General features: G+C 45.2%; 1 pseudogene; it reads right to left on the minus strand.

The window, feature by feature from the left end:
* Positions 1–279: 279 nt before the first annotated feature.
* On the minus strand, positions 280–25,594 carry LOC136531293 (protein FAR1-RELATED SEQUENCE 5-like; annotated as a pseudogene).
* Between the last annotated feature and the right edge of the window lie 2,114 nt (positions 25,595–27,708).

Genomic DNA, 27,708 nt, shown 5'->3' on the forward strand with positions numbered 1-27,708 from the left:
TATATTAGGCTTCAATTGACAAGAAGTCGCTGAGTACTGATTATCCAAATATTAGCCTTGGGCTGACAAACAAGTCCCTGGAGCAATTCAATTATGCTATTGCTTGGTGCTTTCTAACAGTAGCAACAAGAGCATAGCTAATCAAGTGCTTAAAAACAACCATGAACTACTTACATTTGTATTGATTGGCATTGTGACATACTACACAAAATGTTATAGTTATCCCGTAAAATACTATAGTCAACTATGTCCAAAATACTATCTAACTAGCTTTAGAAGCTAGAACAGATCTGGAAGCTCCACATTTGCCAAAGTTGGAGTTGTTATGAGCTGGGTAAAATTCCCAATAACAACGTACTCTTGAAGCTCAACTTCTTTGTTGTTGCCATCATGTTCCAGTTCTACTTGAGGCTCTATACCACCTTTTTTCTTTTGCTGCTGTCAATGAAGCACATATAATTAGTTTAGGATAACAGCAACATATAGAGATTGATCTAAAAAAAGCAACATATAGAGATGTCAACTACTTAGTTTATAGATTGCAGTACATATAGAAATGTTAAAATTGTAGCTGCAACACACCTTTGCTGTCTTCTTTGTTGCCACAGAAGATTTAGTCGACTTGCGCCTCACCTTATATAACTTATCGATCCAAGTTCTCTTTCGCCTTGAGTTTTTGGACTGAATGTCCTTTTTCTTCAATTGTGCAGCACTAAGCAAGTCATCTCTTTGTTGCACATTTGGCTCAACATTTTCTTGGTCATTACATGATTTTTCATTCATCACACTAGAAGAAATATTTAGTTTTTCCTCCAGCTGTGTACCAAGGCAATCCAATGCATTGTATAGTAGCAAACAACATTCTAGAGAGCTAGCTGCTTTGTATGTCAAGTTCAGAAATTTATAAGACAAACACTTGTAATTGAGTTGAGCTTCATGTCTTGGATTTTCTAAAACTTTTCTTCCTTGCCTATCTTGTATACTTCCATTGCGTGCTTCTCTAGTCCATCTCTTTAAAACATAATGTGTTGTCAATATTTTTACATTCATTAAATCAAGAACTTTCAAGCCATGTGCGCACAATATTCCTGTCCTATTGAACATTCCACAACTACATGAAGTTGTTTGGTTGAAAGGATCACCTGTCACTATCCGCTCTTCCTCAAAACTTATATCACTACTTAAATTACCAATAGAAACACCGTATATGTTATCTCTACCCAACAGCTGTCGCAGAACCGACCAATTTATAAGAATACAAGTACAATGGCAATCCGCAAGCGGTCGCACTGTCATACTTGAACCCATATAAACCCGGTAGTCCGTCGAGTACCACGACGGGTCTCGATAAACGATTTACAACAACCAAGATCGTACAGGATTCAACATACATGCCACATATTACATAAAGTTCACAGATACGTTTCATCATCAGAGTACGAATAGAAAGTTATTACAAACCGAGTTTGATAAATTAAGCGGAAGCAAATAAGTTCAAAGATAAAGTTTCCAACATAGTTTGATACAGTGCCAAACCAGATCACGATCCACAAAAGCAAAGATAGGAATTACTAAGGAAGCCTGCCCAAGGCTTACTCCTCATCCACAGCGGGATAGAAGCAACTCTTGCAATAACCATGATACACAGTGCCATCTGCAACAATGGGAAAATAAACCCTGAGTACGAGAAGGTACTCAGCTAGACTTACCCGTCATGAACCAGAAATAAAATGACTCCAAGGATCATGCAAGGCTGTATAAGTGGACGTAACTTGACAACAGTTTTGCGAAAACGGCGATTAATCTTTGTACACTTGTGATTCCTTTACCAAGTTAATTATAACTATCCATTTCTAGATTAGCAACTACCCTATGCCAAACATGTAGTATATTATTTAGAATCATACAATAGTAACCATAGCAGGTATTGTAATTCCATATTCATCCGAACCATCATGTTTCATAACACAGTTACTACGATGTTGGAGCTAGCCAAGTTTCTCACTATCCGGGAGAGACGGCGATTCGAATCGATTTCTACCAGCTGGGAATTTATTCCTAACACAAACCCAGATCTACCAGCCACGATAGTCTTAGGTCACCTTTGGTACAACTCCGGTACACATTTCGCGGGTTCGTACTGCGCCGCACAATCTAGAACACCAGATGCCAGGATGCTCAGACCAATCCTGCCCTTGGGCTCAGTCTGATCGTTCCCCGGAAAGAGCGCACAACAGAACGATTCCCGGCCTGAGTTGAATTACTCGGCTTCGCGGTCGGAACGAGTTATCCGGCCAGCTAAGTGAGAGGCATGCGTTCAATCTTGTCAGAAGTTCCAACAACGGTACGGTCCTTGATCGACACAGACGGGGATAGATCCACACCCAAGACCTCCATGCCTTGTTGCTTTTCTATCAGTATCCCGCCCGGTCTCCATTTACATTAACCATGGTTCTTTTCCACACTGACGATTATGACCAATCGTGCTCCGGTATCCACCTATATCTCGCAGGTGACAGGAAATCACCCGACTTCTACCGGTCTAAGCATGGCTAAGCATATATTCGATCCTGGACCTATACCGGTTAAAGGTGTAATATCTGGACAAGGAATGTACATGCATCAAGTGGTTTCATTCAACTCTTATAACCTAATGCATCAATCATAAGTATGTAATTAAACATTTGTAAATTACTGGGAGACTTATAATGCTCCGGGGCTTGCCTCGTAGAAAGGAAGTAGGACGGTGGTCAGGGCACTCCGGAAGCTCTTCAGGGTTCTGCTCCACGCCTTCGGGAGCTGCGGCTTGCGGATCCTGCTGCGGGTTCCCTTCCTCTGCTTCTTCGAATTCCAGCAACGTGATCTCTTCCTCCGATCCTAGATGCATGAGTATGGTATAAGTATTACGAATGCATATATGTTAACAAGTGCATCACGTTGTTTGAGTAGGTGCATATCTCTTCTCGCTTACTACTTAACTACTTCTACAAAGCATCGACTATGCCATAAACAGTATCTACTTGTTTCACTCATAACTGGAGTTCTGCAATTCCAAATCTAGTGATCCTAGACTTTCTGGAAAGCTTATCAAATTTTCTACAACCTTGTTATTAACCATTTTTACAGTCTACATCAGTTTCAACATGTAACTCCTCATACTCTAGAATCAGTCCGGAAATGATTTAACATGCAATATAAAGTAATAGCACCTCTACTTTATGTAATCATTCACAATTTGACAACCTAGAACCTACCAACAGTTTAAGCATACCAAACATAGTTAAGATAATATAATGGCAAAGCCCAAACTATTTATTAAATTGCCTTTATCATTTTATTTAGATATCTAGGTTAAATAATAAATATATAACAGATGTGCTTAATAAATTCTCAAAAATTTACAGAGCCTTACTAATGCTATCAAAGGACTACTATAAAAATTTCATGTCATTTTACTAAGTAGAGCATCCTATACAAAAATGATAAGGAAGCAAGGCTTGAAATAGCATAAATGGAAAATCCTATTGAAAAGTGTCAAGCAACAGATTTCTTATTTTTCTTAACATCCATATGGTACTAGTATCATCTCCAATAAATCTCATGAATTTTGGACTTATAATTAATTTATAAAAATTCATGCAAGGATTAACTATTTATAAAAGAAAAATCTATAACTATAGATCTACACATGCACTGGTCCTCAAATTTTTATCCAAGCTCATGTATAACAAGAATAGCCTACCACAAAAATTTCATAATTTTTGGAGCACAGGAACTCTAGATATAAAATAAACAAATTTGAATGCATTCAAAAGCACATTTGAAATCCCTATTTAAATCTCCTGAAATTTCTACTGTTGAAACCAAGAACATATTTTTCTTAAATACTACACTTCCTAAGCAACACAATAATATTTATTTCACAATTTTAGGAGCTACCAAACTAAAGATACAAAAATAACAAAACACATGTGAAACTGCATTCAAACTGAACTGGATTTGAAATATTGAGTCGCTGACACGCGGGACCCACGCGTCAGTGACGTAAAAACAGAGCCGGCGGCGCTGAGCAAGCTCGCGCGGCCACGGCTCGTCGACGGCGAGTTCGCCGGCGGTGACATCATCACACGATGACCTACTCGACTTAGCGGAGCGATTGAGCTACTTGGGTGGCCTTCTCATCGGAGCTAGCGGCTACGGCGGCGGCCATGGCGGGGCGGCGGAGCTGGACCACGGCAAAACGCCGGTGACGACCTCGGTGGCTCGATCTAAGGCTCGGACGAGCACCAGGGTACTACGGCGGACCTAGCTCGCTAGCTAACGGAGCGGGAGGAGGGCTGTGGTGGCGTGGCCATGACGATGGGGCTCACGGCGGAACTCCGGCGAGCCTGTGCACGCGGCTGGAGCTTACCGAACGCGAATGGCGGGCACTAGAAGGAGCTACGGGGTGCTGGGGAGACGGTAGTGCTATTGCGGTGGCGAAGGAGCAGCGAGGACGAGCTGGTGACGGCTATGGCGACGGCGGAGGTGCGGGCCGAGCTCGGCTGTCGCTGCAGCGAGGAAGACGGAGCAGAAAATGGAAATGAAGCGCGGGGCGACTCGGGCGGACGCTGGCGGGGTTAAGGCCGCACCCAGGCGCGGCGTGGCCTGCGCGGTCAGGGCGCTGGCGACGCGTGGCCGCCGCCGGGGACACGCGGCGCACAAAGCCTGAAACCGGTCGGCCATGTTCATTTGCGATTCAGTTACGTCAGAACGTGATGGCCGAGCCTGACGACGAGATTTGCCGCTGATTTTCCCGCTAATCCGTCGCTCCAAAGCATAAGACGTCTAAACGAAATTTATAGCCCTATGTACCAGCTTCAATTGTTGTTCAATGATCGAGCTCTAATTCGCAATAGATACGGAGTAATCTCGTGCCCAACCTTGGCTGTCAGTCGGCCAGTTGATCAAATACTTCGAAAAAAATTTCCTAAGTGTTGAAGGCTGGATTTGCTGGTTTTTGTGGGACCCATTCAAGCATGTTAGAAGCTAAATCAGTCCATGTCATAAAATAAAAGTTGTTCCTTATGTCAAACACTACAACTTTGCTTTAGTGAACTCCTCCATGCAAGGTCCCTAACACCTAGTTCAACCTTAGTCAAACATGTCACATTGAAATCATGATTCATACTCAAACTATGGCTAAATGACCAAACTAGCCCTAGCACTAAATACCAAAGTTGTTCATGATGATATTCTAAACATGTTTAAGCAATTCATAAGGTCACACAATCATTTTATGCAGTGGTCACTCATATAGCTATTCAGGTCAACACATGAAATATCGCTTAAGTGCTTGATCATGAAATGTGGCCTTCATGAACAAGGTTCCTTTTGTTAATCTAAGTGTAGCTAAGGTGTTATAGTGACCAACATTACACACTAGCATTTATTTGCACATGATCATATGCATATGTTACAAGGAACATGAAATAACAAGCAATGTTTCATATGTTTCGATCAGATGTTTCCAATGTAAATGATGATTTATGAATGCTTGATGCTCATGCCCATGTTATGCAAGTCAAGTTATGCAAGGCTAACACCCGAGGTGTTACAGCCCCTCCCCCTTATAAAAATCTCGTCCCGAGATTTGCAAGACCTACCATTCTTGGAAAAAGGCGGGATAAACTTCTTGCAGATAATCTTCTCTTTCCCATGTAGCATCTTGTTCACTATGATTGTTCCACACCACCTTATAAAACTTAATGATCTTACTTCTTGTTACTCTCTCCATCTCTTCTAATACTCGAATTGGCTTTTCTTCATAGGTCAAATCCGATTGAAGTTGCACGTTGGTGGGTGCAATAGCTTCTTCCGGTACTCGAAGACATTTCTTTAGCTGCGAAACATGGAACACATCAAAGATTGCACTCATCTCTGGTGGGAGTTGTAGCTTGTACGCAACATTTCCTTTTCGTTCCAAAATTTTGTATGGCCCTACATATCTTGGTGAAAGCTTCTTTTTCATCCCAAATCTCTTCACACCTTTCATGGGTGATACTCTCAAGTACACATAGTCACCTACTTCAAAAGTTAGTGGTCTTCTTCTTCTATCGGCATAACTTTTCTGTCTTGATTGAGCTGCTTTCATGTGTTGTTGGATGATACGTACTTGTTCTTCGGCTTCATTGACAAAATCAATCCCAAAATATCTCCTTTCACCGGGCTCAATCCAATTCAATGGAGTTCTGCACTTTCTGCCATACAAGGCTTCAAATGGAGCCATTTTGATACTCGCTTGATAACTGTTGTTATAGGAGAATTCCGCTAAAGGTAACCATTTCTCCCATGAACCTTTTGAAGATATAACACACGCTCTAAGTAAATCTTCTAGGATTTGGTTTACTCTCTCTGTCTGTCCTGAAGTTTGCGGATGATAAGCTGAGCTTCTGATTAGCTTGGTTCCCAAAGCTTGGTGTAAGTGCTCCCAGAAACGAGCTATGAACTGTGGTCCTCTATCTGAGATTATGGTCCTGGGTACTCCATGCAATTTCACGATCTGGGAAACATATAACTCAGAGTATTTACCTGCGTGATATGTTGTGTGAACTGGTACAAAATGTGCTGACTTGGTGAGACGATCAATAATGACCCAGATTGAATCGTGACCTTGGGGCGTTGTTGGAAGGCCTGTGATAAAGTCCATGCTGATTTCCTCCCATTTCCATCCTGGAATAGGCAATGGTTGAAGTAATCCAGCGGTTTTCAAATGGACGGCTTTCACTCTACTGCAGTTATCACACCTAGCAACATAGGCTGCGATCTCTTTCTTCATCTTAGTCCACCAAAAATGAGTTTTCAAATCTTGATACATTTTACTACTACCCGGGTGGATAGACAATTTGGACGAGTGAGCTTCTTCTAGAATTTGATTCCTTAGCTCACGGTCTTTTGGCACCACTAGTCGGTCCTCAAACCATAATACACCTCTTTCGTCCAACCTAAAATGTTTGGTCTCTTGCTCTTGCATTTTTCTCTTGATGTGACTTATTCCTACATCAGTCTGCTGTAGCTCTATGATTTTGCCCTCAAGCGAACAACTGATTGTAATATTGTGTAGTACAGCAGGATGTAGCAAGTTGAATCCATCTTCCAATAGCGCTTCCACTGTGTTGCAATGGGACTTTCGACTAAGTGCATCGGCTACTACATTAGCTTTACCTGGATGGTAATGCACTTCCAAATTATAGTCCTTAATCAATTCCAACCATCTACGTTGTCTCATGTTCAGTTCTGGCTGGGTAAAGATATACTTGAGGCTTTTATGGTCAGTATAGATATGACATACATTGCCCAACAAGTAATGTCTCCATATCTTCAATGCATGGACAACGGCTGCAAGTTCCAAATCATGTGTAGGGTAGTTGACTTCATGTTTTCTCAGTTGCCGAGAGGCATATGCAATTACTCTCCCTTCTTGCATAAGTACACATCCCAAACCTATTCCTGATGCATCACAAAATACATCAAAAGGCTTCTCAATGTCTGGTTGTGCTAGCACTGGTGCGGTAGTCAACAAAGTTCTGAGGGTGTGAAAAGCTGTTTCACATTCTGGTGTCCATTTGTACTTCTCATCTTTCTGAAGTAGTCTGGTCATAGGCTTAGCTATCTTTGAGAAATCTGGAATAAATCGGCGATAGTATCCTGCTAACCCTAGAAAACTCCGAACTTCATGCACCGAAGTTGGGGCTTTCCAATCCATGACCTCTTGTACTTTGGATGGGTCTACTGAGATTCCATCTCTCGATAAAATGTGACCTAAAAATGGTACTTTGCTCATCCAAAATTCACATTTGCTAAACTTGGCATATAGCTTATGCTCCCTCAGTCTGGATAGGACAATCCTCAGATGCTCTTCGTGATCTGACTCACTTTCTGAATAAATCAATATGTCATCGATAAACACGACCACGAACTTATCCAGTTCGGGCATGAATACCGAGTTCATTAGGTACATGAAATAGGCTGGAGCATTTGTTAGTCCGAATGACATAACCAAATACTCGTATAAGCCGTACCTAGTAGAGAAAGCAGTTTTGGGTATATCCTCCGGTCTGATCTTTATCTGATGGTAACCTGATCTTAAGTCAATTTTGGAGAATACTTTTGCCTTTGCTAGCTGATCGAACAAGATGTCGATGCGGGGTAACGGATATTTGTTCTTGATGGTCACAGCATTGAGCGGTCTGTAATCAACACACATCCTCAGTGACTTATCCTTCTTTTTCACAAACAGTGCTGGACATCCCCACGGAGATGAGCTAGGTTGGATAAGACCTTTGTCCAATAGATCTTGCAATTGAACCTTAAGTTCTGCTAACTCATTGGGTGGCATCCTATAGGGCCTTCTGGATATGGGTGCGGTACCTGGCACTAATTCAATCTTAAATTCCACGTCCCTATCCGGTGGTAGACCTGGTAATTCCTCTGGAAATACATCCGGAAACTCACAAACCACGGGAATATCACATATGGTGGTGGCTTGGATAGCACAGGCTAGATGTTGGGGTTCGAATTCGCGGGAGAGTGGAACTAGAAAAGCATTCCCTCCCGTGGGTTCTCTCAACATAATGGTACGGGTGCTAGTGTCAATAAGAGCACCATGATACTTCATCCAATTCATGCCTAAGATTACACTTATCGACAACCCCGGCAATATTATCAAATCTGTTGTGTACTCCCTCCCTTGTATCAAGATGAGTACATTTTTGACTATCTTTTTGGTAGTAACTGTTCCCCCTGCTGAACTTATGTTAAAACCCCCTTTACTTACTTCTATTATTTCTTGATCATGTCTAGATGCAAATGCTTGACTCATGAATGAATGAGAAGCTCCTGAATCAAATAAAACAACAGCGGGGTGCTTGTTGACAAGAAACATACCAGCCGTGACAACTTCTCCGGCGGGCACCTCCTCCACAGCAGTATAATGCACTTGTCCCTGACGTGCCCTGGCATTCACCTGCCTCTGATTGTTCTGATTTGGGTTGCCATTCCTCTTGGGGTGGGGGCACTCCTTGGACCAATGACCCAGTTGGTTGCAGTTGAAACAAGGTTGATTGCTTCTGAATCCGGCGGAGCTGTCCTGATTACCATTCCCTTTTGGTAAGGCAATAGTGAACGCCTTACGAAATGGTTTCTGTGGCCTGTTATTCTGAGCTTTCGGTGGTGGAGGCCTGAACTTAGGTGCAGGTGGACGGAATTGTGGCCTAGCTGCGATAGGCGCTTTTGACTGGAAAGATCCGGATGCACCGGCCTCATAGGCCCTCTTGCGACCTTTAGCAACTGCATGCATGTTGTTGTGGTTTTCTTGGGTCAAGGCATCGCTAATAAACTCATTGTACGTGGCACATCGAGAATTTGCCATCGTCTTCATTAATTTGGTACCCAACCCTCGCTTGAAACTCTCAATCTTTTTCTCTTCAGTATCCACGAAACTTGGAGCATATCTTGACAAGTTGTTGAATGCGTGCATATATTCTGTGAGTGACTTGGTTCCCTGAGTGAGCCTCATAAATTCTGCTGCTTTCATGCGCATTAGGCCTGGGGGAATATGGTGTCCCCTGAAAGCCAACTTGAATTGATCCCAGGTCACTCTCGCATTAGCAGGCAGAGACGACAGAAAGTGCGTCCACCAGATTCCTGCTGGTCCTTGTAATTGGTGAGAAGCATATTCTGCTTTCAGGTGCTCTGTGACCCTTAGCAGACGAAATTTCTGCTCGATGGTATTCAGCCACTCATCGGCCTGCAGTGGTTCCTCAGCCACCTTGAAGATTGGCGGCTTCGTGTCCAGAAACTCCTTGAATGAACTGTGCTGATTTGGCTCGGCCCCTGGTTGCTGTGGGTGGCCTCGAGCAGTGTTTTGCGCGATGAGGCGCAAAGCTTCTTCCATTGTCCTCTGGCTACCCAGGAACTGGGCAAAGAACTCCTGAGCAGACGGTGGGGGTGGGGGTGGCAAGTCATCATGGTTGCCATCCTGGCTGCTACTAGCTCCTGCACGGGTACGCGTCATCTGCGAAGTTGCAACAATAAGTGATTATTGGTTGATGCCAAGAGATTGCAGATGAATTAGATACTCATGCCAAACTGAAATTACTGGAGAAAATTCTCAAAATCACAATAAAAACAGAGGCATAATAATTCTTTCTCGCAACATGACATCACCAATTTGACCACTTATCGTGCTCATAACGCATGCAATTTTAAAGTGTGGTTCACGACAAAGTACAGGAATTGCATTGACGTTCATCCAAACGTGCGATCAACATTACATGATAGTCTGGTTACTAGTGCCAACTTGGAACTACAGGTCCATTACATAAATAGAGGTGATACATTAGTCTTCCCACTACACGCTAAGCAATCTAATCCTCATCATGATCACTATTGAGGTCAGACGCAGAGTCATCTCCTTCCCCAGGTTCTATTTCTTCTTCAGGTGCCACTTCTTCTTCTTCTTCCTCGTATCCCTCTAGATCCATTTCTGCGGCTCCAGGTGGGACATAAGGGTGGAGCTGATTGTGCAGTAGATGAACCTCTTCATGCAGATTATCGTTGTATTCTTCCGCATTGGCCAGCTGCTGTCCCAGCTCAAACTGTCGAGCCCTCAGGACATCTTCCCTAGACCAAGCTGCATTCCGCTGGTGAGTTAACCGAGTCATCTCTTCAGTGAGCCTCTCAATCTCGGCGTCGTGCTCCCTCTGAAGCTGACGGCGGTCCTCGTGGGCATGACCAAGAGCACCAGACACACGTCTGAGGCTACCTTCAACTCCATCCAACACTCTCATCACTGCGAACATGGCACTCATTGCAGGGTTATCGCTGTTCTGCCTTTCTGCTGCACCAATTTCTAAAGATCTTCCTCTTGCCTGCTGCCATGAGTCAGTGGAGGGATTACCTCTTGGAAAGACTCCAACCAAAGCGGCTGCTAGCTCCTGAGGAAAACGATCCATGATATTCCTCAAGATCCCAAAAGCTGCCCTACCAGCTGCTTCTTCAGCAGTCCTGCCAGTCGACTCATAGCACCAGCCTGTCCACTCTGAATCGTCACCTCGGGGACGAACAACGGCCTCCACAGTAACTAAGAGACCTTCTCCCAACCGCTCATTCGCCCAGAAGTAGCGGGGTTCCATTCCATCAGGATAACCTACATAGCTGAGCACTCTCCACAAAAGTGTAGGCATCCCAAACTCTCCAAGGAACGTGTGACGTTGACGGGTACGTGGAGCAAGCTGACGGCTAGGAGCTCTTCCTCCGGTGGACTTGCGAGCAGTCTGCTTGGTGCGTGCCATCTGCACCATTAACATGTACCCCTTGGTGAGACAATGCCGTAATGGATAAGAGTTACATAACCGAGTAAGAATTTTATAAGGGGAGGAACAAATGTAATTAGGTGAATGGTATTTTAACATGATGCATGCTCGTGCCGTACGTCCTCACAAACTTAGGAAAAATTTGTTTCTAACGGTAGACACGGTGGCATACATACGTTCTCTCATAAATAGCGTAACTAGTCGAGCTACACGTTTCGTTGTTAGTGTACCTGCATAAAATTTCATTTCAGCCCTAAACCCATAATGAATATGCAGAATGTAATTGTAAATACTTCCATATATGTATACCCATACATATACTTCCATATCAATCTACCCGACAAGAATTTAAACCCACAATTAAATACGTACCGTATACACATGCAATCATGTATACATAGTCGTACCAAAGCTAACTCTTCCCGACCGCACGCTCACATCTTACGGTCATACTCTCATCTTACCTTGGCGTAGAGGCATTTGATCCATACATTACCACTCAAGTGAATGGCATCCATACTATAGCACGCCGTATGGACGACGAAGTAAAAACCCCCATGTTAGTACTTAAATAGACACCTAATAGTCCTTAATTTGGGCATAAGGAAAGTGATCAATGGCACACTTTAGATTTCAAATATCTATTATTTGACTATTAGTTGCTAGAGAAGGGTTTTTGGAAAACAAAAACTTTTGTTTTAAATACACTTGTGACAATTAACGTTGAATCTTGCTCTGATACCAGCTGTCGCAGAACCGACCAATTTATAAGAATACAAGTACAATGGCAATCCGCAAGCGGTCGCACTGTCATACTTGAACCCATATAAACCCGGTAGTCCGTCGAGTACCACGACGGGTCTCGATAAACGATTTACAACAACCAAGATCGTACAGGATTCAACATACATGCCACATATTACATAAAGTTCACAGATACGTTTCATCATCAGAGTACGAATAGAAAGTTATTACAAACCGAGTTTGATAAATTAAGCGGAAGCAAATAAGTTCAAAGATAAAGTTTCCAACATAGTTTGATACAGTGCCAAAACAGATCACGATCCACAAAAGCAAAGATAGGAATTACTAAGGAAGCCTGCCCAAGGCTTACTCCTCATCCACAGCGGGATAGAAGCAACTCTTGCAATAACCATGATACACAGTGCCATCTGCAACAATGGGAAAATAAACCCTGAGTACGAGAAGGTACTCAGCTAGACTTACCCGTCATGAACCAGAAATAAAATGACTCCAAGGATCATGCAAGGCTGTATAAGTGGACGTAACTTGACAACAGTTTTGCGAAAACGGCGATTAATCTTTGTACACTTGTGATTCCTTTACCAAGTTAATTATAACTATCCATTTCTAGATTAGCAACTACCCTATGCCAAACATGTAGTATATTATTTAGAATCATACAATAGTAACCATAGCAGGTATTGTAATTCCATATTCATCCGAACCATCATGTTTCATAACACAGTTACTACGATGTTGGAGCTAGCCAAGTTTCTCACTATCCGGGAGAGACGGCGATTCGAATCGATTTCTACCAGCTGGGAATTTATTCCTAACACAAACCCAGATCTACCAGCCACGATAGTCTTAGGTCACCTTTGGTACAACTCCGGTACACATTTCGCGGGTTCGTACTGTGCCGCACAATCTGGAACACCAGATGCCAGGATGCTCAGGCCAATCCTACCCTTGGGCTCAGTCTGATCGTTCCCCGGAAAGAGCGCACAACAGAACGATTCCCGGCCTGAGTTGAATTACTCGGCTTCGCGGTCGGAACGAGTTATCCGGCCAGCTAAGTGAGAGGCATGCGTTCAATCTTGTCAGAAGTTCCAACAACGGTACGGTCCTTGATCGACACAGACGGGGATAGATCCACACCCAAGACCTCCATGCCTTGTTGCTTTTCTATCAGTATCCCGCCCGGTCTCCATTTACATTAACCATGGTTCTTTTCCACACTGACGATTATGACCAATCGTGCTCCGGTATCCACCTATATCTCGCAGGTGACAGGAAATCACCCGACTTCTACCGGTCTAAGCATGGCTAAGCATATATTCGATCCTGGACCTATACCGGTTAAAGGTGTAATATCTGGACAAGGAATGTACATGCATCAAGTGGTTTCATTCAACTCTTATAACCTAATGCATCAATCATAAGTATGTAATTAAACATTTGTAAATTACTGGGAGACTTATAATGCTCCGGGGCTTGCCTCGTAGAAAGGAAGTAGGACGGTGGTCAGGGCACTCCGGAAGCTCTTCAGGGTTCTGCTCCACGCCTTCGGGAGCTGCGGCTTGCGGATCCTGCTGCGGGTTCCCTTCCTCTGCTTCTTCGAATTCCAGCAACGTGATCTCTTCCTCCGATCCTAGATGCATGAGTATGGTATAAGTATTACGAATGCATATATGTTAACAAGTGCATCACGTTGTTTGAGTAGGTGCATATCTCTTCTCGCTTACTACTTAACTACTTCTACAAAGCATCGACTATGCCATAAACAGTATCTACTTGTTTCACTCATAACTGGAGTTCTGCAATTCCAAATCTAGTGATCCTAGACTTTCTGGAAAGCTTATCAAATTTTCTACAACCTTGTTATTAACCATTTTTACAGTCTACATCAGTTTCAACATGTAACTCCTCATACTCTAGAATCAGTCCGGAAATGATTTAACATGCAATATAAAGTAATAGCACCTCTACTTTATGTAATCATTCACAATTTGACAACCTAGAACCTACCAACAGTTTAAGCATACCAAACATAGTTAAGATAATATAATGGCAAAGCCCAAACTATTTATTAAATTGCCTTTATCATTTTATTTAGATATCTAGGTTAAATAATAAATATATAACAGATGTGCTTAATAAATTCTCAAAAATTTACAGAGCCTTACTAATGCTATCAAAGGACTACTATAAAAATTTCATGTCATTTTACTAAGTAGAGCATCCTATACAAAAATGATAAGGAAGCAAGGCTTGAAATAGCATAAATGGAAAATCCTATTGAAAAGTGTCAAGCAACAGATTTCTTATTTTTCTTAACATCCATATGGTACTAGTATCATCTCCAATAAATCTCATGAATTTTGGACTTATAATTAATTTATAAAAATTCATGCAAGGATTAACTATTTATAAAAGAAAAATCTATAACTATAGATCTACACATGCACTGGTCCTCAAATTTTTATCCAAGCTCATGTATAACAAGAATAGCCTACCACAAAAATTTCATAATTTTTGGAGCACAGGAACTCTAGATATAAAATAAACAAATTTGAATGCATTCAAAAGCACATTTGAAATCCCTATTTAAATCTCCTGAAATTTCTACTGTTGAAACCAAGAACATATTTTTCTTAAATACTACACTTCCTAAGCAACACAATAATATTTATTTCACAATTTTAGGAGCTACCAAACTAAAGATACAAAAATAACAAAACACATGTGAAACTGCATTCAAACTGAACTGGATTTGAAATATTGAGTCGCTGACACGCGGGACCCACGCGTCAGTGACGTAAAAACAGAGCCGGCGGCGCTGAGCAAGCTCGCGCGGCCACGGCTCGTCGATGGTGAGTTCGCCGGCGGTGACATCATCACACGATGACCTACTCGACTTAGCGGAGCGATTGAGCTACTTGGGTGGCCTTCTCATCGGAGCTAGCGGCTACGGCGGCGGCCATGGCGGGGCGGCGGAGCTGGACCACGGCAAAACGCCGGTGACGACCTCGGTGGCTCGATCTAAGGCTCGGACGAGCACCAGGGTACTACGGCGGACCTAGCTCGCTAGCTAACGGAGCGGGAGGAGGGCTGTGGCGGCGTGGCCATGACGACGGGGCTCACGGCGGAACTCCGGCGAGCCTGTGCACGCGGCTGGAGCTTACCGAACGCGAATGGCGGGCACTAGAAGGAGCTACGGGGTGCTGGGGAGACGGTAGTGCTATTGCGGTGGCGAAGGAGCAGCGAGGATGAGCTGGTGACGGCTATGGCGACGGCGGAGGTGCGGGCCGAGCTCGGCTGTCGCTGCGGCGAGGAAGACGGAGCAGAAAATGGAAATGAAGCGCGGGGCGACTCGGGCGGACGCTGGCGGGGTTAAGGCCGCACCCAGGCGCGGCGTGGCCTGCGCGGTCAGGGCGCTGGCGACGCGCGGCCGCCGCCGGGGACACGCGGCGCACAAAGCCTGAAACCGGTCGGCCATGTTCATTTGCGATTCAGTTACGTCAGAACGTGATGGCCGAGCCTGACGACGAGATTTGCCGCTGATTTTCCCGCTAATCCGTCGCTCCAAAGCATAAGACGTCTAAACGAAATTTATAGCCCTATGTACCAGCTTCAATTGTTGTTCAATGATCGAGCTCTAATTCGCAATAGATATGGAGTAATCTCGTGCCCAACCTTGGCTGTCAGTCGGCCAGTTGATCAAATACTTCGAAAAAAATTTCCTAAGTGTTGAAGGCTGGATTTGCTGGTTTTTGTGGGACCCATTCAAGCATGTTAGAAGCTAAATCAGTCCATGTCATAAAAATAAAAGTTGTTCCTTATGTCAAACACTACAACTTTGCTTTAGTGAACTCCTCCATGCAAGGTCCCTAACACCTAGTTCAACCTTAGTCAAACATGTCACATTGAAATCATGATTCATACTCAAACTATGGCTAAATGACCAAACTAGCCCTAGCACTAAATACCAAAGTTGTTCATGATGATATTCTAAACATGTTTAAGCAATTCATAAGGTCACACAATCATTTTATGCAGTGGTCACTCATATAGCTATTCAGGTCAACACATGAAATATCGCTTAAGTGCTTGATCATGAAATGTGGCCTTCATGAACAAGGTTCCTTTTGTTAATCTAAGTGTAGCTAAGGTGTTATAGTGACCAACATTACACACTAGCATTTATTTGCACATGATCATATGCATATGTTACAAGGAACATGAAATAACAAGCAATGTTTCATATGTTTCGATCAGATGTTTCCAATGTAAATGATGATTTATGAATGCTTGATGCTCATGCCCATGTTATGCAAGTCAAGTTATGCAAGGCTAACACCCGAGGTGTTACAACAGCCTAGAGCATGCAGCCATGGATCTTTCATATTCACTCTGGAAAGCTTCAAATATAACAGGAGTGTACACTTTGCTTGCTTGCACCAACATAGGTGTGCACATTCGCATTCTTGGTATCTTTTTTCTTGCTTCAAATTCAGATTCCAATTCCTTATCTCTTTTTTCTTCCACTCTTCTCTCAAAGTGCTTCAAAAATCTAACAATATCAAAATCTGATTTCAAATGGTTCTTCAATGAATTATTGAAGCTCTCACTTAGTTGTGTACTTCTCACCCCCAAACTAAAGACATCTCTCATGTAACATTCAGCCCACTTTTCTCTCACCTTGTAGATACTATCTAACCAAGTTTGCTTACGCACTTTAGATCGCATATTGTCAAATGCTTCTTGAAATTCTGCCTTGTCCTCATAGCCATACATACAAGCACTAAAATCAGAGAGAATATGAGATTCTTCATCTTCCTCTTCACCATCATCTTCGCCCTTTGCTGCAGACAAATATTTGACAGCATTCTGCATTATGTGAAAGGTGCACAAACCATGGTATGACTCTGTGAACACATTTTATAGCCTTTCCCATAGCTGCATCTTGATCTATATAAATAGTTCTAGGCTGTTTTCCATTATGTGCAGCTACAAAAGTCTCAAAGAGCCATGTAAAAGAGTCTTCTATTTCATCAAAGAGTATTGCAGCACCAAAAATAATGGTTTCTCTAAACTGGTTGAGCCCAAGAAAAACACCAAATGGCCTATACTCTTTGTTTGTGCCAAATGTAGTGTCAAATGTCACTACGTCACCAAAATGTGCATAGTCAAGGATCATTTTTGCATCAGCCCAGAATATGTTGGTTATATGCTCCTCACAATCAAGCTGCAAAGCATATTGGAATGATGGGTTCTCAGAGATTTTGTCATGAAAATACTTCAGCATACTACCAGCCTACCCAAAAGCCAACTCCCTCTGTCATTTGCTTTGCAAATAATTTTTGCGATCACGACAAGTGTAGCTGAGGTTAAGCTGTCCACCAACTTGACAACTAGCCAACTCATGTGCAACTTTTGGCCTAATTCCAGAATCATCAGCAGTTTCAATTTCAAATGCTTGTAAGTCTGAAATTTTTCTTTGCGATGCCATCAAGTGGTGAGTTTCTGGCAAGTGAAAAAGGTGATTGTGTTCAAGCACAACATCAGTGACTTCATAATTATCTTCCCCTCGATCTAATGTGAGAGTCATTCGAGCTTCGCAATCAGTTCTTGTTTCAGCTCTAAAACACTTTGTCACATGGTCTGTTAGTCCTTTCCTTCGATGGCCCTCATTGGAACAAACATATCTGCATGAAGTCACCTTACGATCATAGCTGCTCACATTTGTATACCTTTTCCTCACATCAAAGCCCATACGACCACCATATGCCACCCAGTATTGCCAGGCCTCCTCTGGATTTCTAAACCTAAAACCAACTTTTGGTGTCTCCTGGATGAATTATGCTATTCCTTTCCACAGCACTCGCAATTGCACAAAAGTTGTGTTCTAGAATCCAAACATTAACTAATTTTGTAACCCAAACAATACCATAACAGTGTGTATGAAAATATTAACTGCATATAAAACTATAGCAGATGATAATCCTATCACTAAATCGAACAATTTAACCTAAAATTGGTTCCCTGAATCTAAAATTCATAAGCATTGTTCGACTAAAATTTAATTTGTGAAAGTCATCGAAATAAGAGAAGCTTACTGAAAAGGCCGACCTCTGAACCCTCCTCCACGATGGGGCCCAAGCAGCAGCACGAGTTCGACCTTCTCCTCGGCGGGGGCAGCACGGCACTAGAGAGCTCCTCCACGAGTGTCAACCTGCTTAGGCTCAGGGCAACACGACGCGGGAGGGCAACGAGGCGTGTCGCGATGGCTGGGCCAGGGCGGCGCCTGAGGTCTGGCGTGGCGTGGCATAGCACATGAGAGCTACGGCGGTAGGAGATCGGAGTGGCACGACGTGGAAGAGCTGTGGTGGCGGGAGAGCGGAAGGGCATGGCGTGGAAGGGCCCCGGCGATGGGAGAGCGGAGTCACGCGGCCACGGGAAAACGCATCCATCCATGTGCTTTGCCGAGGAGGCTCCGCGTGCTCCTAAAAAAAGTAGTCTTTAGGCCTGGATCACCTACGAGCATTGTCAGCCCTTGGATTCACATTGAATGGCAGATATAAGAAGGTATGTTACATTATGACTTGGAGAAGCTAAGTCACTGAATCCGGCTCCGGGCAGTGGAGGGGTATTCGGGTAGGCGACAAATTTGGGAGGCCTCATAGGTAGTCAGCCTTTTTATGGTCCGGGTTTCCTGGTTTTTGGTTAATTTGTAACCCAAACCGCAGTAGTAGTATACGAGTTGCTTGGGTTGATTTTTTGTGATTTCAAGGCAGGTTCAAGGAATCGCTGGGTTGGGTTGGTCAATGGGTTCCCTCAAGGGTTTCGCCATGCTGCTATAGCGGCTGTAGGGACATCGGTGCCGAGGCGGATGACTAGGTGAGGGAGGTGGTGGCGAGCATCGACGCCGAGCTAGATGACTAGGTGGAGAAGGTGGGGCAAGAGGACAGGGAGGAGGAGGAGGCGGCGGTGCCTAGTCCACAGCCACACAGATCGTGGCGCACCCATTCATCGCCGTCGCCCGTGACTTGGACGAGCCGCCGGCGAAGCAGGAGTTGCTATCCCCTAAGAGCATGTTGCACGACGTGTTCTAGGACTCAAACACCAAGGACGAAGCGGACGAGATGTCAATGGGTGTGACCGAGAGGATTAGGGCATTGGCATGTGCGCCGCCTCCGTGCTGCCTGACTGGGACTCTAAGGAAGGCTGATTCGACCTCCAGGTCGACCACTTGAAACCATCGATGCACCACCGGTAGCGACATGGCGACCACCTGTGGGACTAATCGCCAGCGATGTGACCTCATTCCTCGCCTCCTCATGGCACGACACGACCTCATGGTGGCTCTCGTCGGTGGCACCAACTTCTTCTCCACCAGCTCCTCTGCTGCCGCCATGACACGACACCACCCTCCTGCTTCTCTGTCGGTGCACCGACGTTGTCTCCGGTAGAGATTCGAGAGGAGCATGGAGGGGGAGAGGAAGAGGATGGGTTCCATGGGTTACATGGGTTCAACCCGTGACCCATTAGAACTACTTGCCATTAAGCTGGTTTTGATGGGAACCCAACCCAGCCCATGTATAAGATGCCTGACTGGTCATGCATGCTTTGGGTATAGGTTGGTCACTGGGTTTGCTGAACCGATGAACATGGCTAATAGGTAGTTTGGAGTAGATTTTTTCCCTTCACTACCCAAATCGTGGATAAGTAGTGGGATAGTTAGCAGAGCCCCTACTTGAGCCTCTATAGCTAAATATGAGGCCCCAGGCCAAAAAACATGCTCCAGTGAGACCCCTACTCTGGTCCCGAAATTTGAGTGGGCACCCAAATCCACCCTTCAGTCCCCATTACTGGGGGCTCACCCCTCTGACCCCATCCGGTCATTTCCTCCCGCACCGTATGGAATCGTGACTCCTCCCCTTCTCAAGGTGCACCCCCCTCCGGCGATCGTGCCCCCTCCCATTCAGCGAGCGCCTCCCTTCCACCACAAGTGTGAGCACATGGGAGCAACCTTTATCCTTCCTCGTGCGGCCACCAGAGGAGCAGATCTAGTTGCCTTCCTCCGGTGAGCACGGTCGCCCTCCCCGACCGTCCACCGTCCATGCGGCCACTGGATGAGAGGATCCAGCCACCCGCAGGCGAGATCCAACCACATCCTCAATGCCTTTACCCCATTGCTCACGGCCTCTACCTCGGCGCCCGCGGCGATGGCTTTCCATCGGCTGCCACACGCTCTCTCTCCCCCCTTCGGTGGTCGTAGCCTCGATGCCTCGCCCATGCGCTCCTTCCCGCGCCTGGCCATGCGCTCCTCCTTACGTGTGCCTATGTGTCTAGGAGAGGGGAAGAGAGGTTTGACCCAATGATGATTGGGTCCCCCATGTCATTGTCAGCCAATATGTATTTGTGGGCCTTTGTTTGTGGTGCTGCTGGAGTATAACTAAAATTTTAGGCCAACAAAAGTAGGGAGCAGCACCCAAATAAGATTTGGGGGCCCTGATTTGGGAGCGCCTGCTGAAGTTGCTCTTAGTGTTGCTGGAGTTGCTCTAAGAGGACGGGTAGCACTTTGCTATAGGGCATAAGCGCTCCCAATGCGGCGCGACGGCCATGGTGGAGCAGCGGCTACTTGCTCCTACTGCCCACTGGCCGCGCACGGCGTGCAGTGCAGCCCTAATGGTCGGGCGTTGTCGACGGTCCAGTGAAGGCAGGAGGGGAGTGGGAGGTGCGTACGTAGGGTTGTCGATCGATGTGTGGAGGATGAAGGTGAGGGTGAGAGGCAGGAGGGGGAGCCGCTGACACCACCACCAAGCTTGGGACTACCACGCCATCGCTGAGAGCCCGAGCCTGAGCGCCGCCTCCATCACCAATGTGCCGATCACGAGTGGGGAAAGGAACAAAGTGAAAAGGATTAAGATGCCCAAGAGGGGGTGAATTGGGCTAATTCTAATTTTTTGTAATAATTAATCCCTACACTTAGCCTATTTGACCCCTTATGTCTAGAATGTGTTACTATTGTTCTCCCACACAAAAGTTTTACACCCTAGGTTCCAATCCTACTCTAGCATGACAATTCTAGGAATGTAAAGATATAAAATGAATTGTTTAAATGTAAATGCTCAAAATAAAGATAGGGAAAGGAACACAACGATGTTTTCCTGATGTATCGGAGAGTCGCCACTCCCCACTAGTCCTCGTTGGAGCACCCGCGCAAGGGTATAGCTCCTCCTTGATCCGCACAAGGATCAAGTGCTCCCTATGGATTGATTCTTTGACACTCCATTGCGGTGAATCACCCACAACCGCTCACAAAGTGACTTGGGTCATCCACAAGCTCCGCTGGATGATCACCAAACTCCCAATCACCACCGAGCCATCTAGGTGATGGCGATCAACAAGAGTAACAAGCACAAACTCTCACTTGACCAAGATAAGCCTAATGAGTAAGGTGGATGCACACTTGCTACTCCCTATGCACTAATGAGGTCCTTAATATTGGATTATCAAATCTCAATCACCCCACTAGGCTCTTGCTCTCCCTTGCACTCCAAAGGTGATTCTCAGCTGAACAAATGGGCAAGAGACCTCAAATGGACAAGTGGGATATGTATTTATACCCCCCCATTCAAAACATAATGGTTGAGGTCCAACTCAGCAAGTATTGGGATGACCGGACGCTCCGATCAAGGTGACCGGACGCACCGGTCAGTGCAATACATCAGCGTGTCAGAAAGTGCTGTTTGCTCTAACTAGACTCTGGCTTGTGTCCGATCAGCACCCACCAGACGCGTCCGGTCATCAAAAACCCTCTCTAGAACCTTACTGATGTTGACTGGATGCTGGTACCTAGATTCTGGTCACTTCTCTGTTTAGCGTCCGGTCTGTGGTCAACAGCCTGTCCACGCTTCTACAGATATGGCTAGTGTCGCGTCCGGTGAATACTGGTGTCCAGCGTCCGGTCGCACTCTGACTACCACTGTCGATCAAATGAACTAACCGGACTCTCCAAGCTGCGTCCGGTCATAACCAAATGAGCGTTTGGTCAGTCATTTGACTCCATTTACTTCCAATTCGAATTTCTTTGTAAATGAAGTTGTCTTCTATCATTCTTAAGGCTATTCCTGAGCTACCTAGTGCTAAGTTTAACAAGTGTGCACCACATCTAATCCATTAGACTCACCTAGGTTAAGCTACTAGTCCATACCCCCTTAATAGTATGGCCAAAGAAAAAACAAAGTCCTAAACTATTCTAAGTGTCTCTCCAACACCAAACGATACTTAGAACTAGTCCATCCTTAACCTTGTCATCCATCCTTTGAAAACCAAAATGATTTCCATCGATAGGGGCATGACAACCATGATTGTCCAATCAATTTCCATTACCATGACCTAACTCCAATTGCCTCTACAAAACACACGTTAGTCATAGTAATCTCATGTCATCATTAATCACCGAACCCCAATTGGGAGCCTAGATGCTTTCAATCTTCCCCTTTTTGGTGATTGATGATAACACAACCTCGAGTATGTAAAAGAGATGAGTGAGGTTTTCAACATACTTGGTTCACATAAGCTTTTGACAATAAGAACAAGGAAGTTAGGCATGCTTATATGACTCAAGCCAACATGGTGTACTCAAAAGATATGAATTAAGCATGAGTATATGAAGTAAAACTCATTTGAATCGGAGTAAAACACGAAAGCAAAGCCAATGAGCATAACCAAGTGACATGACATATATAAAACAATGTAGAGAGCACACATATCACATAAGTCTCACCATCACATGTATAAAATACAATGCATGAAAGTAACATGAATGCACAAAGTATCACGCACGAAAGACCAAAAGAATCGAGTCCAAAGTATCACACACGAAAGACCAAATCGAGTCCATCTCACACACTCCCCCTAAATCTAATATACTTGGTCCCTCTCCCCCTTTGGCGTCAAGCATCAAAATCTAAAGGTCGAACGATGGGACAGGAGCAGTCGAGTCGGGCGCTGAGGTGCGGTGAGAGACCTAGAACTGAGCTGGATCATCCTCTGACCCTAAACTCTGAGGGGTCTGACCCTCTATCGCTAGAAGTGAAGGTGAAGCAATCTGGGTCTGGTCAGTAACTGGCGCAGCCTGTGACTATGTAGGTGTCACTGTAGGAAGGGGAGCCACATCTATCGTTGTCGTTGTCGCTGAAGCCTCAAGTGGAGGAGTGACTATTTGAGGTGGCCCAGATGATGCAATAGACGACGAAATTGTCTTGGTAGTCCTAGTAACTAGAGCAGCTGTGGTAGGACCAGAGCCTCAGAACACTGGAGGTGTAGGCTGCCCTATAAGCTCACTAAAGGTAGCGCTGAGACTCTTGGAGACTGGGGTGTCTATCACCAACGCCGAAGAAGTTTGAGTCAGAGTGAAGCATGTAACAATAGGAGTAAAATGTGTACCCTGAGCTATCCCTGGTGAAGCAAACCACTGAGACACCTGCCCTGTAGGTGAGGCAAACTGAGGAGCTGGCTATCTCTGACTTAGAAGCCCACTGGGCTATACAGCTAGAGTCACTAGAGTAGTGGTGGTAGGCTAGCCTATCTGAAATGTAGATTGCTGAGGATCAACCCCGATAGCAGTGAATACATGCTGCATGAAGCCAAGTAACTGCTGCTGAATCATTAGCTGTTGTTGCTGCATGGCCTGCTGCTGCCGCTGAAACTCATCCTGTTGTGCCTGAACCTGAGCAAGTGTAGCTATGGTCTCCTATGCCTAGTGTGCCTGGTCTTGCCTCATCCGCCCAAGTATAGCTAGAAGTGCTGGGTCTATCTATGGTGGCTGTGGTGGAGCTAAGCTAGAGCCACTGGCCTCTCTGTCGTGTGGACGAGGTGCCATCTGTGGAATTGGCTGATAGTCATTGTCTGAGCTGTCACTCAAGTCATTCTCGACCTCATCTTCCTGTTGTGCATCAAGCTCCTCCTCCTTTGTCTCTACGATGCCCCTGATGATCTCATCCTGCTGAGTTGATATCTCTAGTACTTCTAGGCGATTACTCGGCTGGCAAGGTGTCCTCGCAGGACTATGAGGTAGCATCTGGCTCATGTCATACTATGGAAACTCAGTAGTAGCACCTATCCACTACCATTGTCTCTAGGGACTTGTGTGAAACTGCCTTTTGGAGTAAGAAAGTGATCCATTGAGCATAAGGCTGCTAACGGTGACCTCTAAAGCCCTCTACTAGTGTGTCCTCCATCTCTGAAAGCATCACATCCTAAATATCAAAGATAGTCTAAGACACTAGGTAATGCACTAGCCATAGTTGAATTCGAGTCAGGCCCTCGCGGTATCCCATCCTCTAAAGCAGAGTCCTCATAATAGCATCAAGGAGCTGAGCTGTGGGTGTAAGGTCACGAGGTGTCCTGCTCGACCCCTCGCCAAACAGCTCTGTGAAGCATGGTCTGACAAGATATTTAGGTAGCATAAGTCCACCGTGAGGGCATCTTGGAGGCTCTACCTGTCCATAGCATGTCTCGTGAAGACGAATAGGTGACTCTGGAATTCTTAGTATCTCTCTAACCCTCAAGCTCTAGAGCCTATAGTCATGCCCTCAGAAAGGAAAATGAATAAACTTGTGTCTCGGGTCAATCCACAAGGAGGAGTAGAACTCACGGACCCAAGATGGAACATACTGACCAACCCATCCAAGGAGATCTAACAAGCCTGGCAGATAAGAGAGGGGAGAACGGATCTGCTCGCCTGCAGCTGTAACTAGAGACTCTAGGGAGCAGACACGCTAAGGTCTGAAAGCAACACCGCTATTGAGATATGCACTATAGAAGTCCTCATGCAACATAATGTAGAAGTGCTCTGAGGCACGTTCATCCCACCTCGACGGAAACCAATCCTCAAACTGTACGAACCATAGCTGTTGCACCTATCTGGTCGTGGCTGCCCTTAGGTCAAGGTGAACCACTGGAGGTAGACCCTATGGTCTAGGAGGTGGATGAGAGCCCTACCTCTGTGTCTGAGGCCTTGGTGACACCTGAGTGCATGTGCGACTAAAGCGTTGAAGCTATGGCTCTACTGCCTGCTCTGTCTCCTCAACCTGCTCTCCCTGCTGAACGTCCTCTGTCTGCTTTGTCGACTGTGTCTGCTGCTCAGTCACCCCCTGAGTCTGACTCTCCTCTAAAGATACATGCCGTCCTCCAAGCATGATGGTCTCGGGTGGACTACCAAGATCAGCCTCAATCCTCTTGACGGCGGCTCTCTAAGCCAGTGACAACTGATCCCCTATGCGAATGCCACTACCAGATCCACCTATCTTAGCTTGCTCTACGGCGGCTGCAACTGCTACTGCTCTCTCTACCTCAACATCATTGAACTTGCGCTTCTTCTTTGTAGTCTTTTTCGCCTTTCCTTTTTGCTGAGCAGTCAGGTGAGGCAGAGGCATTGGATCCTCATCGCCGTAACCACCCACGATGTTCTTGCAACGAGCCATCTCTGAAGATGACAAGAATCACTACCACTGATAAGGAACAACTGCCAACTGACACTCATGAGGCTTGGCCTTAATCCATACTCATAGGCTTGGCCCCGAGTAAATCTATTAACTACCCAACAGCCAAGCCGACTCACTGCTCGAACTAACTGCACGATAGTATAGGAAGTATATATAAGCAACTTTATATACTAGGGAAGTGAATGACCTAAGGGAAAGCAAGCAGTAGGAAAGTAATGAGCGAATATGGCTTGCTACCTTAGAATAATCTCGAGATGTGCGAAGGGATAGTTATCAATCATAGGGACACCACATGGGAACGACAATGGCACCTTAGGGCTAGGGTTGGTGCTATGAAGCATTGCAGCGGCCGAGAAGGCGCAGCGCTAGGAAACCATCGGCACGAGAGGATGGAAACCTGGTGGTGCACAAGCATGCGGCAGCGGAGTGGAGTACGAGCACATGGCGGCAGGTGAGACACATCTGGTGGCACGGCAGCACGATGCAGGCAGTGCGGGTGTGTGGGCTGCACAATGGTAGAGAGGTAGGCATGGGTGTGGTGGCAGAGAGGCAGTCATGGGTGCAGCGATAGAGATGCAGGCATGGGCATGGCAAGGGCAAGGCGGTGGAGATGCAGGCGTAGGCACGGGTGCGGGTGCGGCGAGAGAGAACGGTAATACGATGGCCCCCCCATGACAGACAAGGAAAGAAAAGAGAAAACGTTTCCACTTGCACTCCAGTGACCGGACGCACCGGCAAAGATGATTAGACGCAACCCTCCAGAGACCGGTCAACAATAGAGAGGTCCAAAGACCCTCAAATCATGACCGAACGTGTCCGATGACCCTTGACCAAACTCAGCACAGAGTCTGATCCTTACCTAAGATCCATCCTGCACTGACTGGACATAGAAACATCGTCACACCGGACGCTGTAGAAACACTGTTTATCGTCCGGTCCTCCTTCAGCAACTGTATCTCCTCCTTTTGTACTGACCGGATGCTGCAACAGGTGAGTTCGGTCCCTGTGTCCGGTCCCTCTTCAACTGCTGAAACTCCTCCTTTCTTCGCGACGCTTTCTCCCAATCAAGTCCCAAACTTCAATAAGATCCTAATAAAATACAAATTTGGACTGATATGAGAGACTTCTCTCAAACCCTCAAGTTTTGCTAAATAATTTGCCTTTGGCTATAATTCTTTTTAAGAAAATAGGCAACAAAAGGGGCGAGGAGCACCATGTGACCACACAAGAGGGTTTTATGACCAATAGGAGCTTCAAATGCTCTCCCTATTTGTGGATAAACACAGCCGATGCTCAAAAGATAACCGAAAAGAAACGACAAAGCAACACATATGCACATGCAATGCAATACTTGAAAGTAAGTCTAGTTGCTTGTCAAGTTTGATCCAAGGTTAAGCTTCTTCACATGTTTTTTGGCGGTTATCTTAACCATGTTAGACAAGCCCTCAATGCATTACTAAAAATTAAACATATTTTATATCACAATGCAATGCAAGGGACAACACAAGCTTATTTTTTAGTGAAGTTACTAGAGTCAAGCACATTAAGCTCATTCCTCAACTGACAAAATGTAGCCTCATCTAGCGGTTTAGTGAAGATATCCATGAATTGATCCTCGGTCCTTACACCTTCTAGTGATATATCATTTTTCGCAACTTGATCTCTAAGAAAATGATGGCGGATATCTATGTGCTTGGTGTGAGAGTGTTGAACCAGATTATTAGCAAGCTTTACCGTGCTGTCATTGTCACATAAGAGAGGTACCTTTTCTAGAACTACACCATAGTCTAGAAGAGTTTGTTTCATGTAAAGAATTTGTGCACAACATGCACTCGTGGCAATGTACTCCGCCTTGGCGGTGGACAAAGCCACACTATTTTGCTTCTTGGAGGACCAAGACACTAGTGATCTACCAAGCAAATGGCACCCTCCGGATGTGCTTTTTCTATCAATTTTGTAACTAGCATAATCTGAATCAGAATAGCCAACTAGTTGGAATCTAGCTCCTTTGGGATACCAAAGACCAATGCTTGGTGTGGCTTAAGGTACCTAAGGATTCTTTTAACGACAACCATGTGATCCTCCTTAGGATT

Source organism: Miscanthus floridulus, unplaced genomic scaffold (genome assembly GCF_019320115.1).
Source record: "Miscanthus floridulus cultivar M001 unplaced genomic scaffold, ASM1932011v1 fs_31_1_2, whole genome shotgun sequence".
Lineage (NCBI taxonomy): Eukaryota > Viridiplantae > Streptophyta > Magnoliopsida > Poales > Poaceae > Miscanthus > Miscanthus floridulus.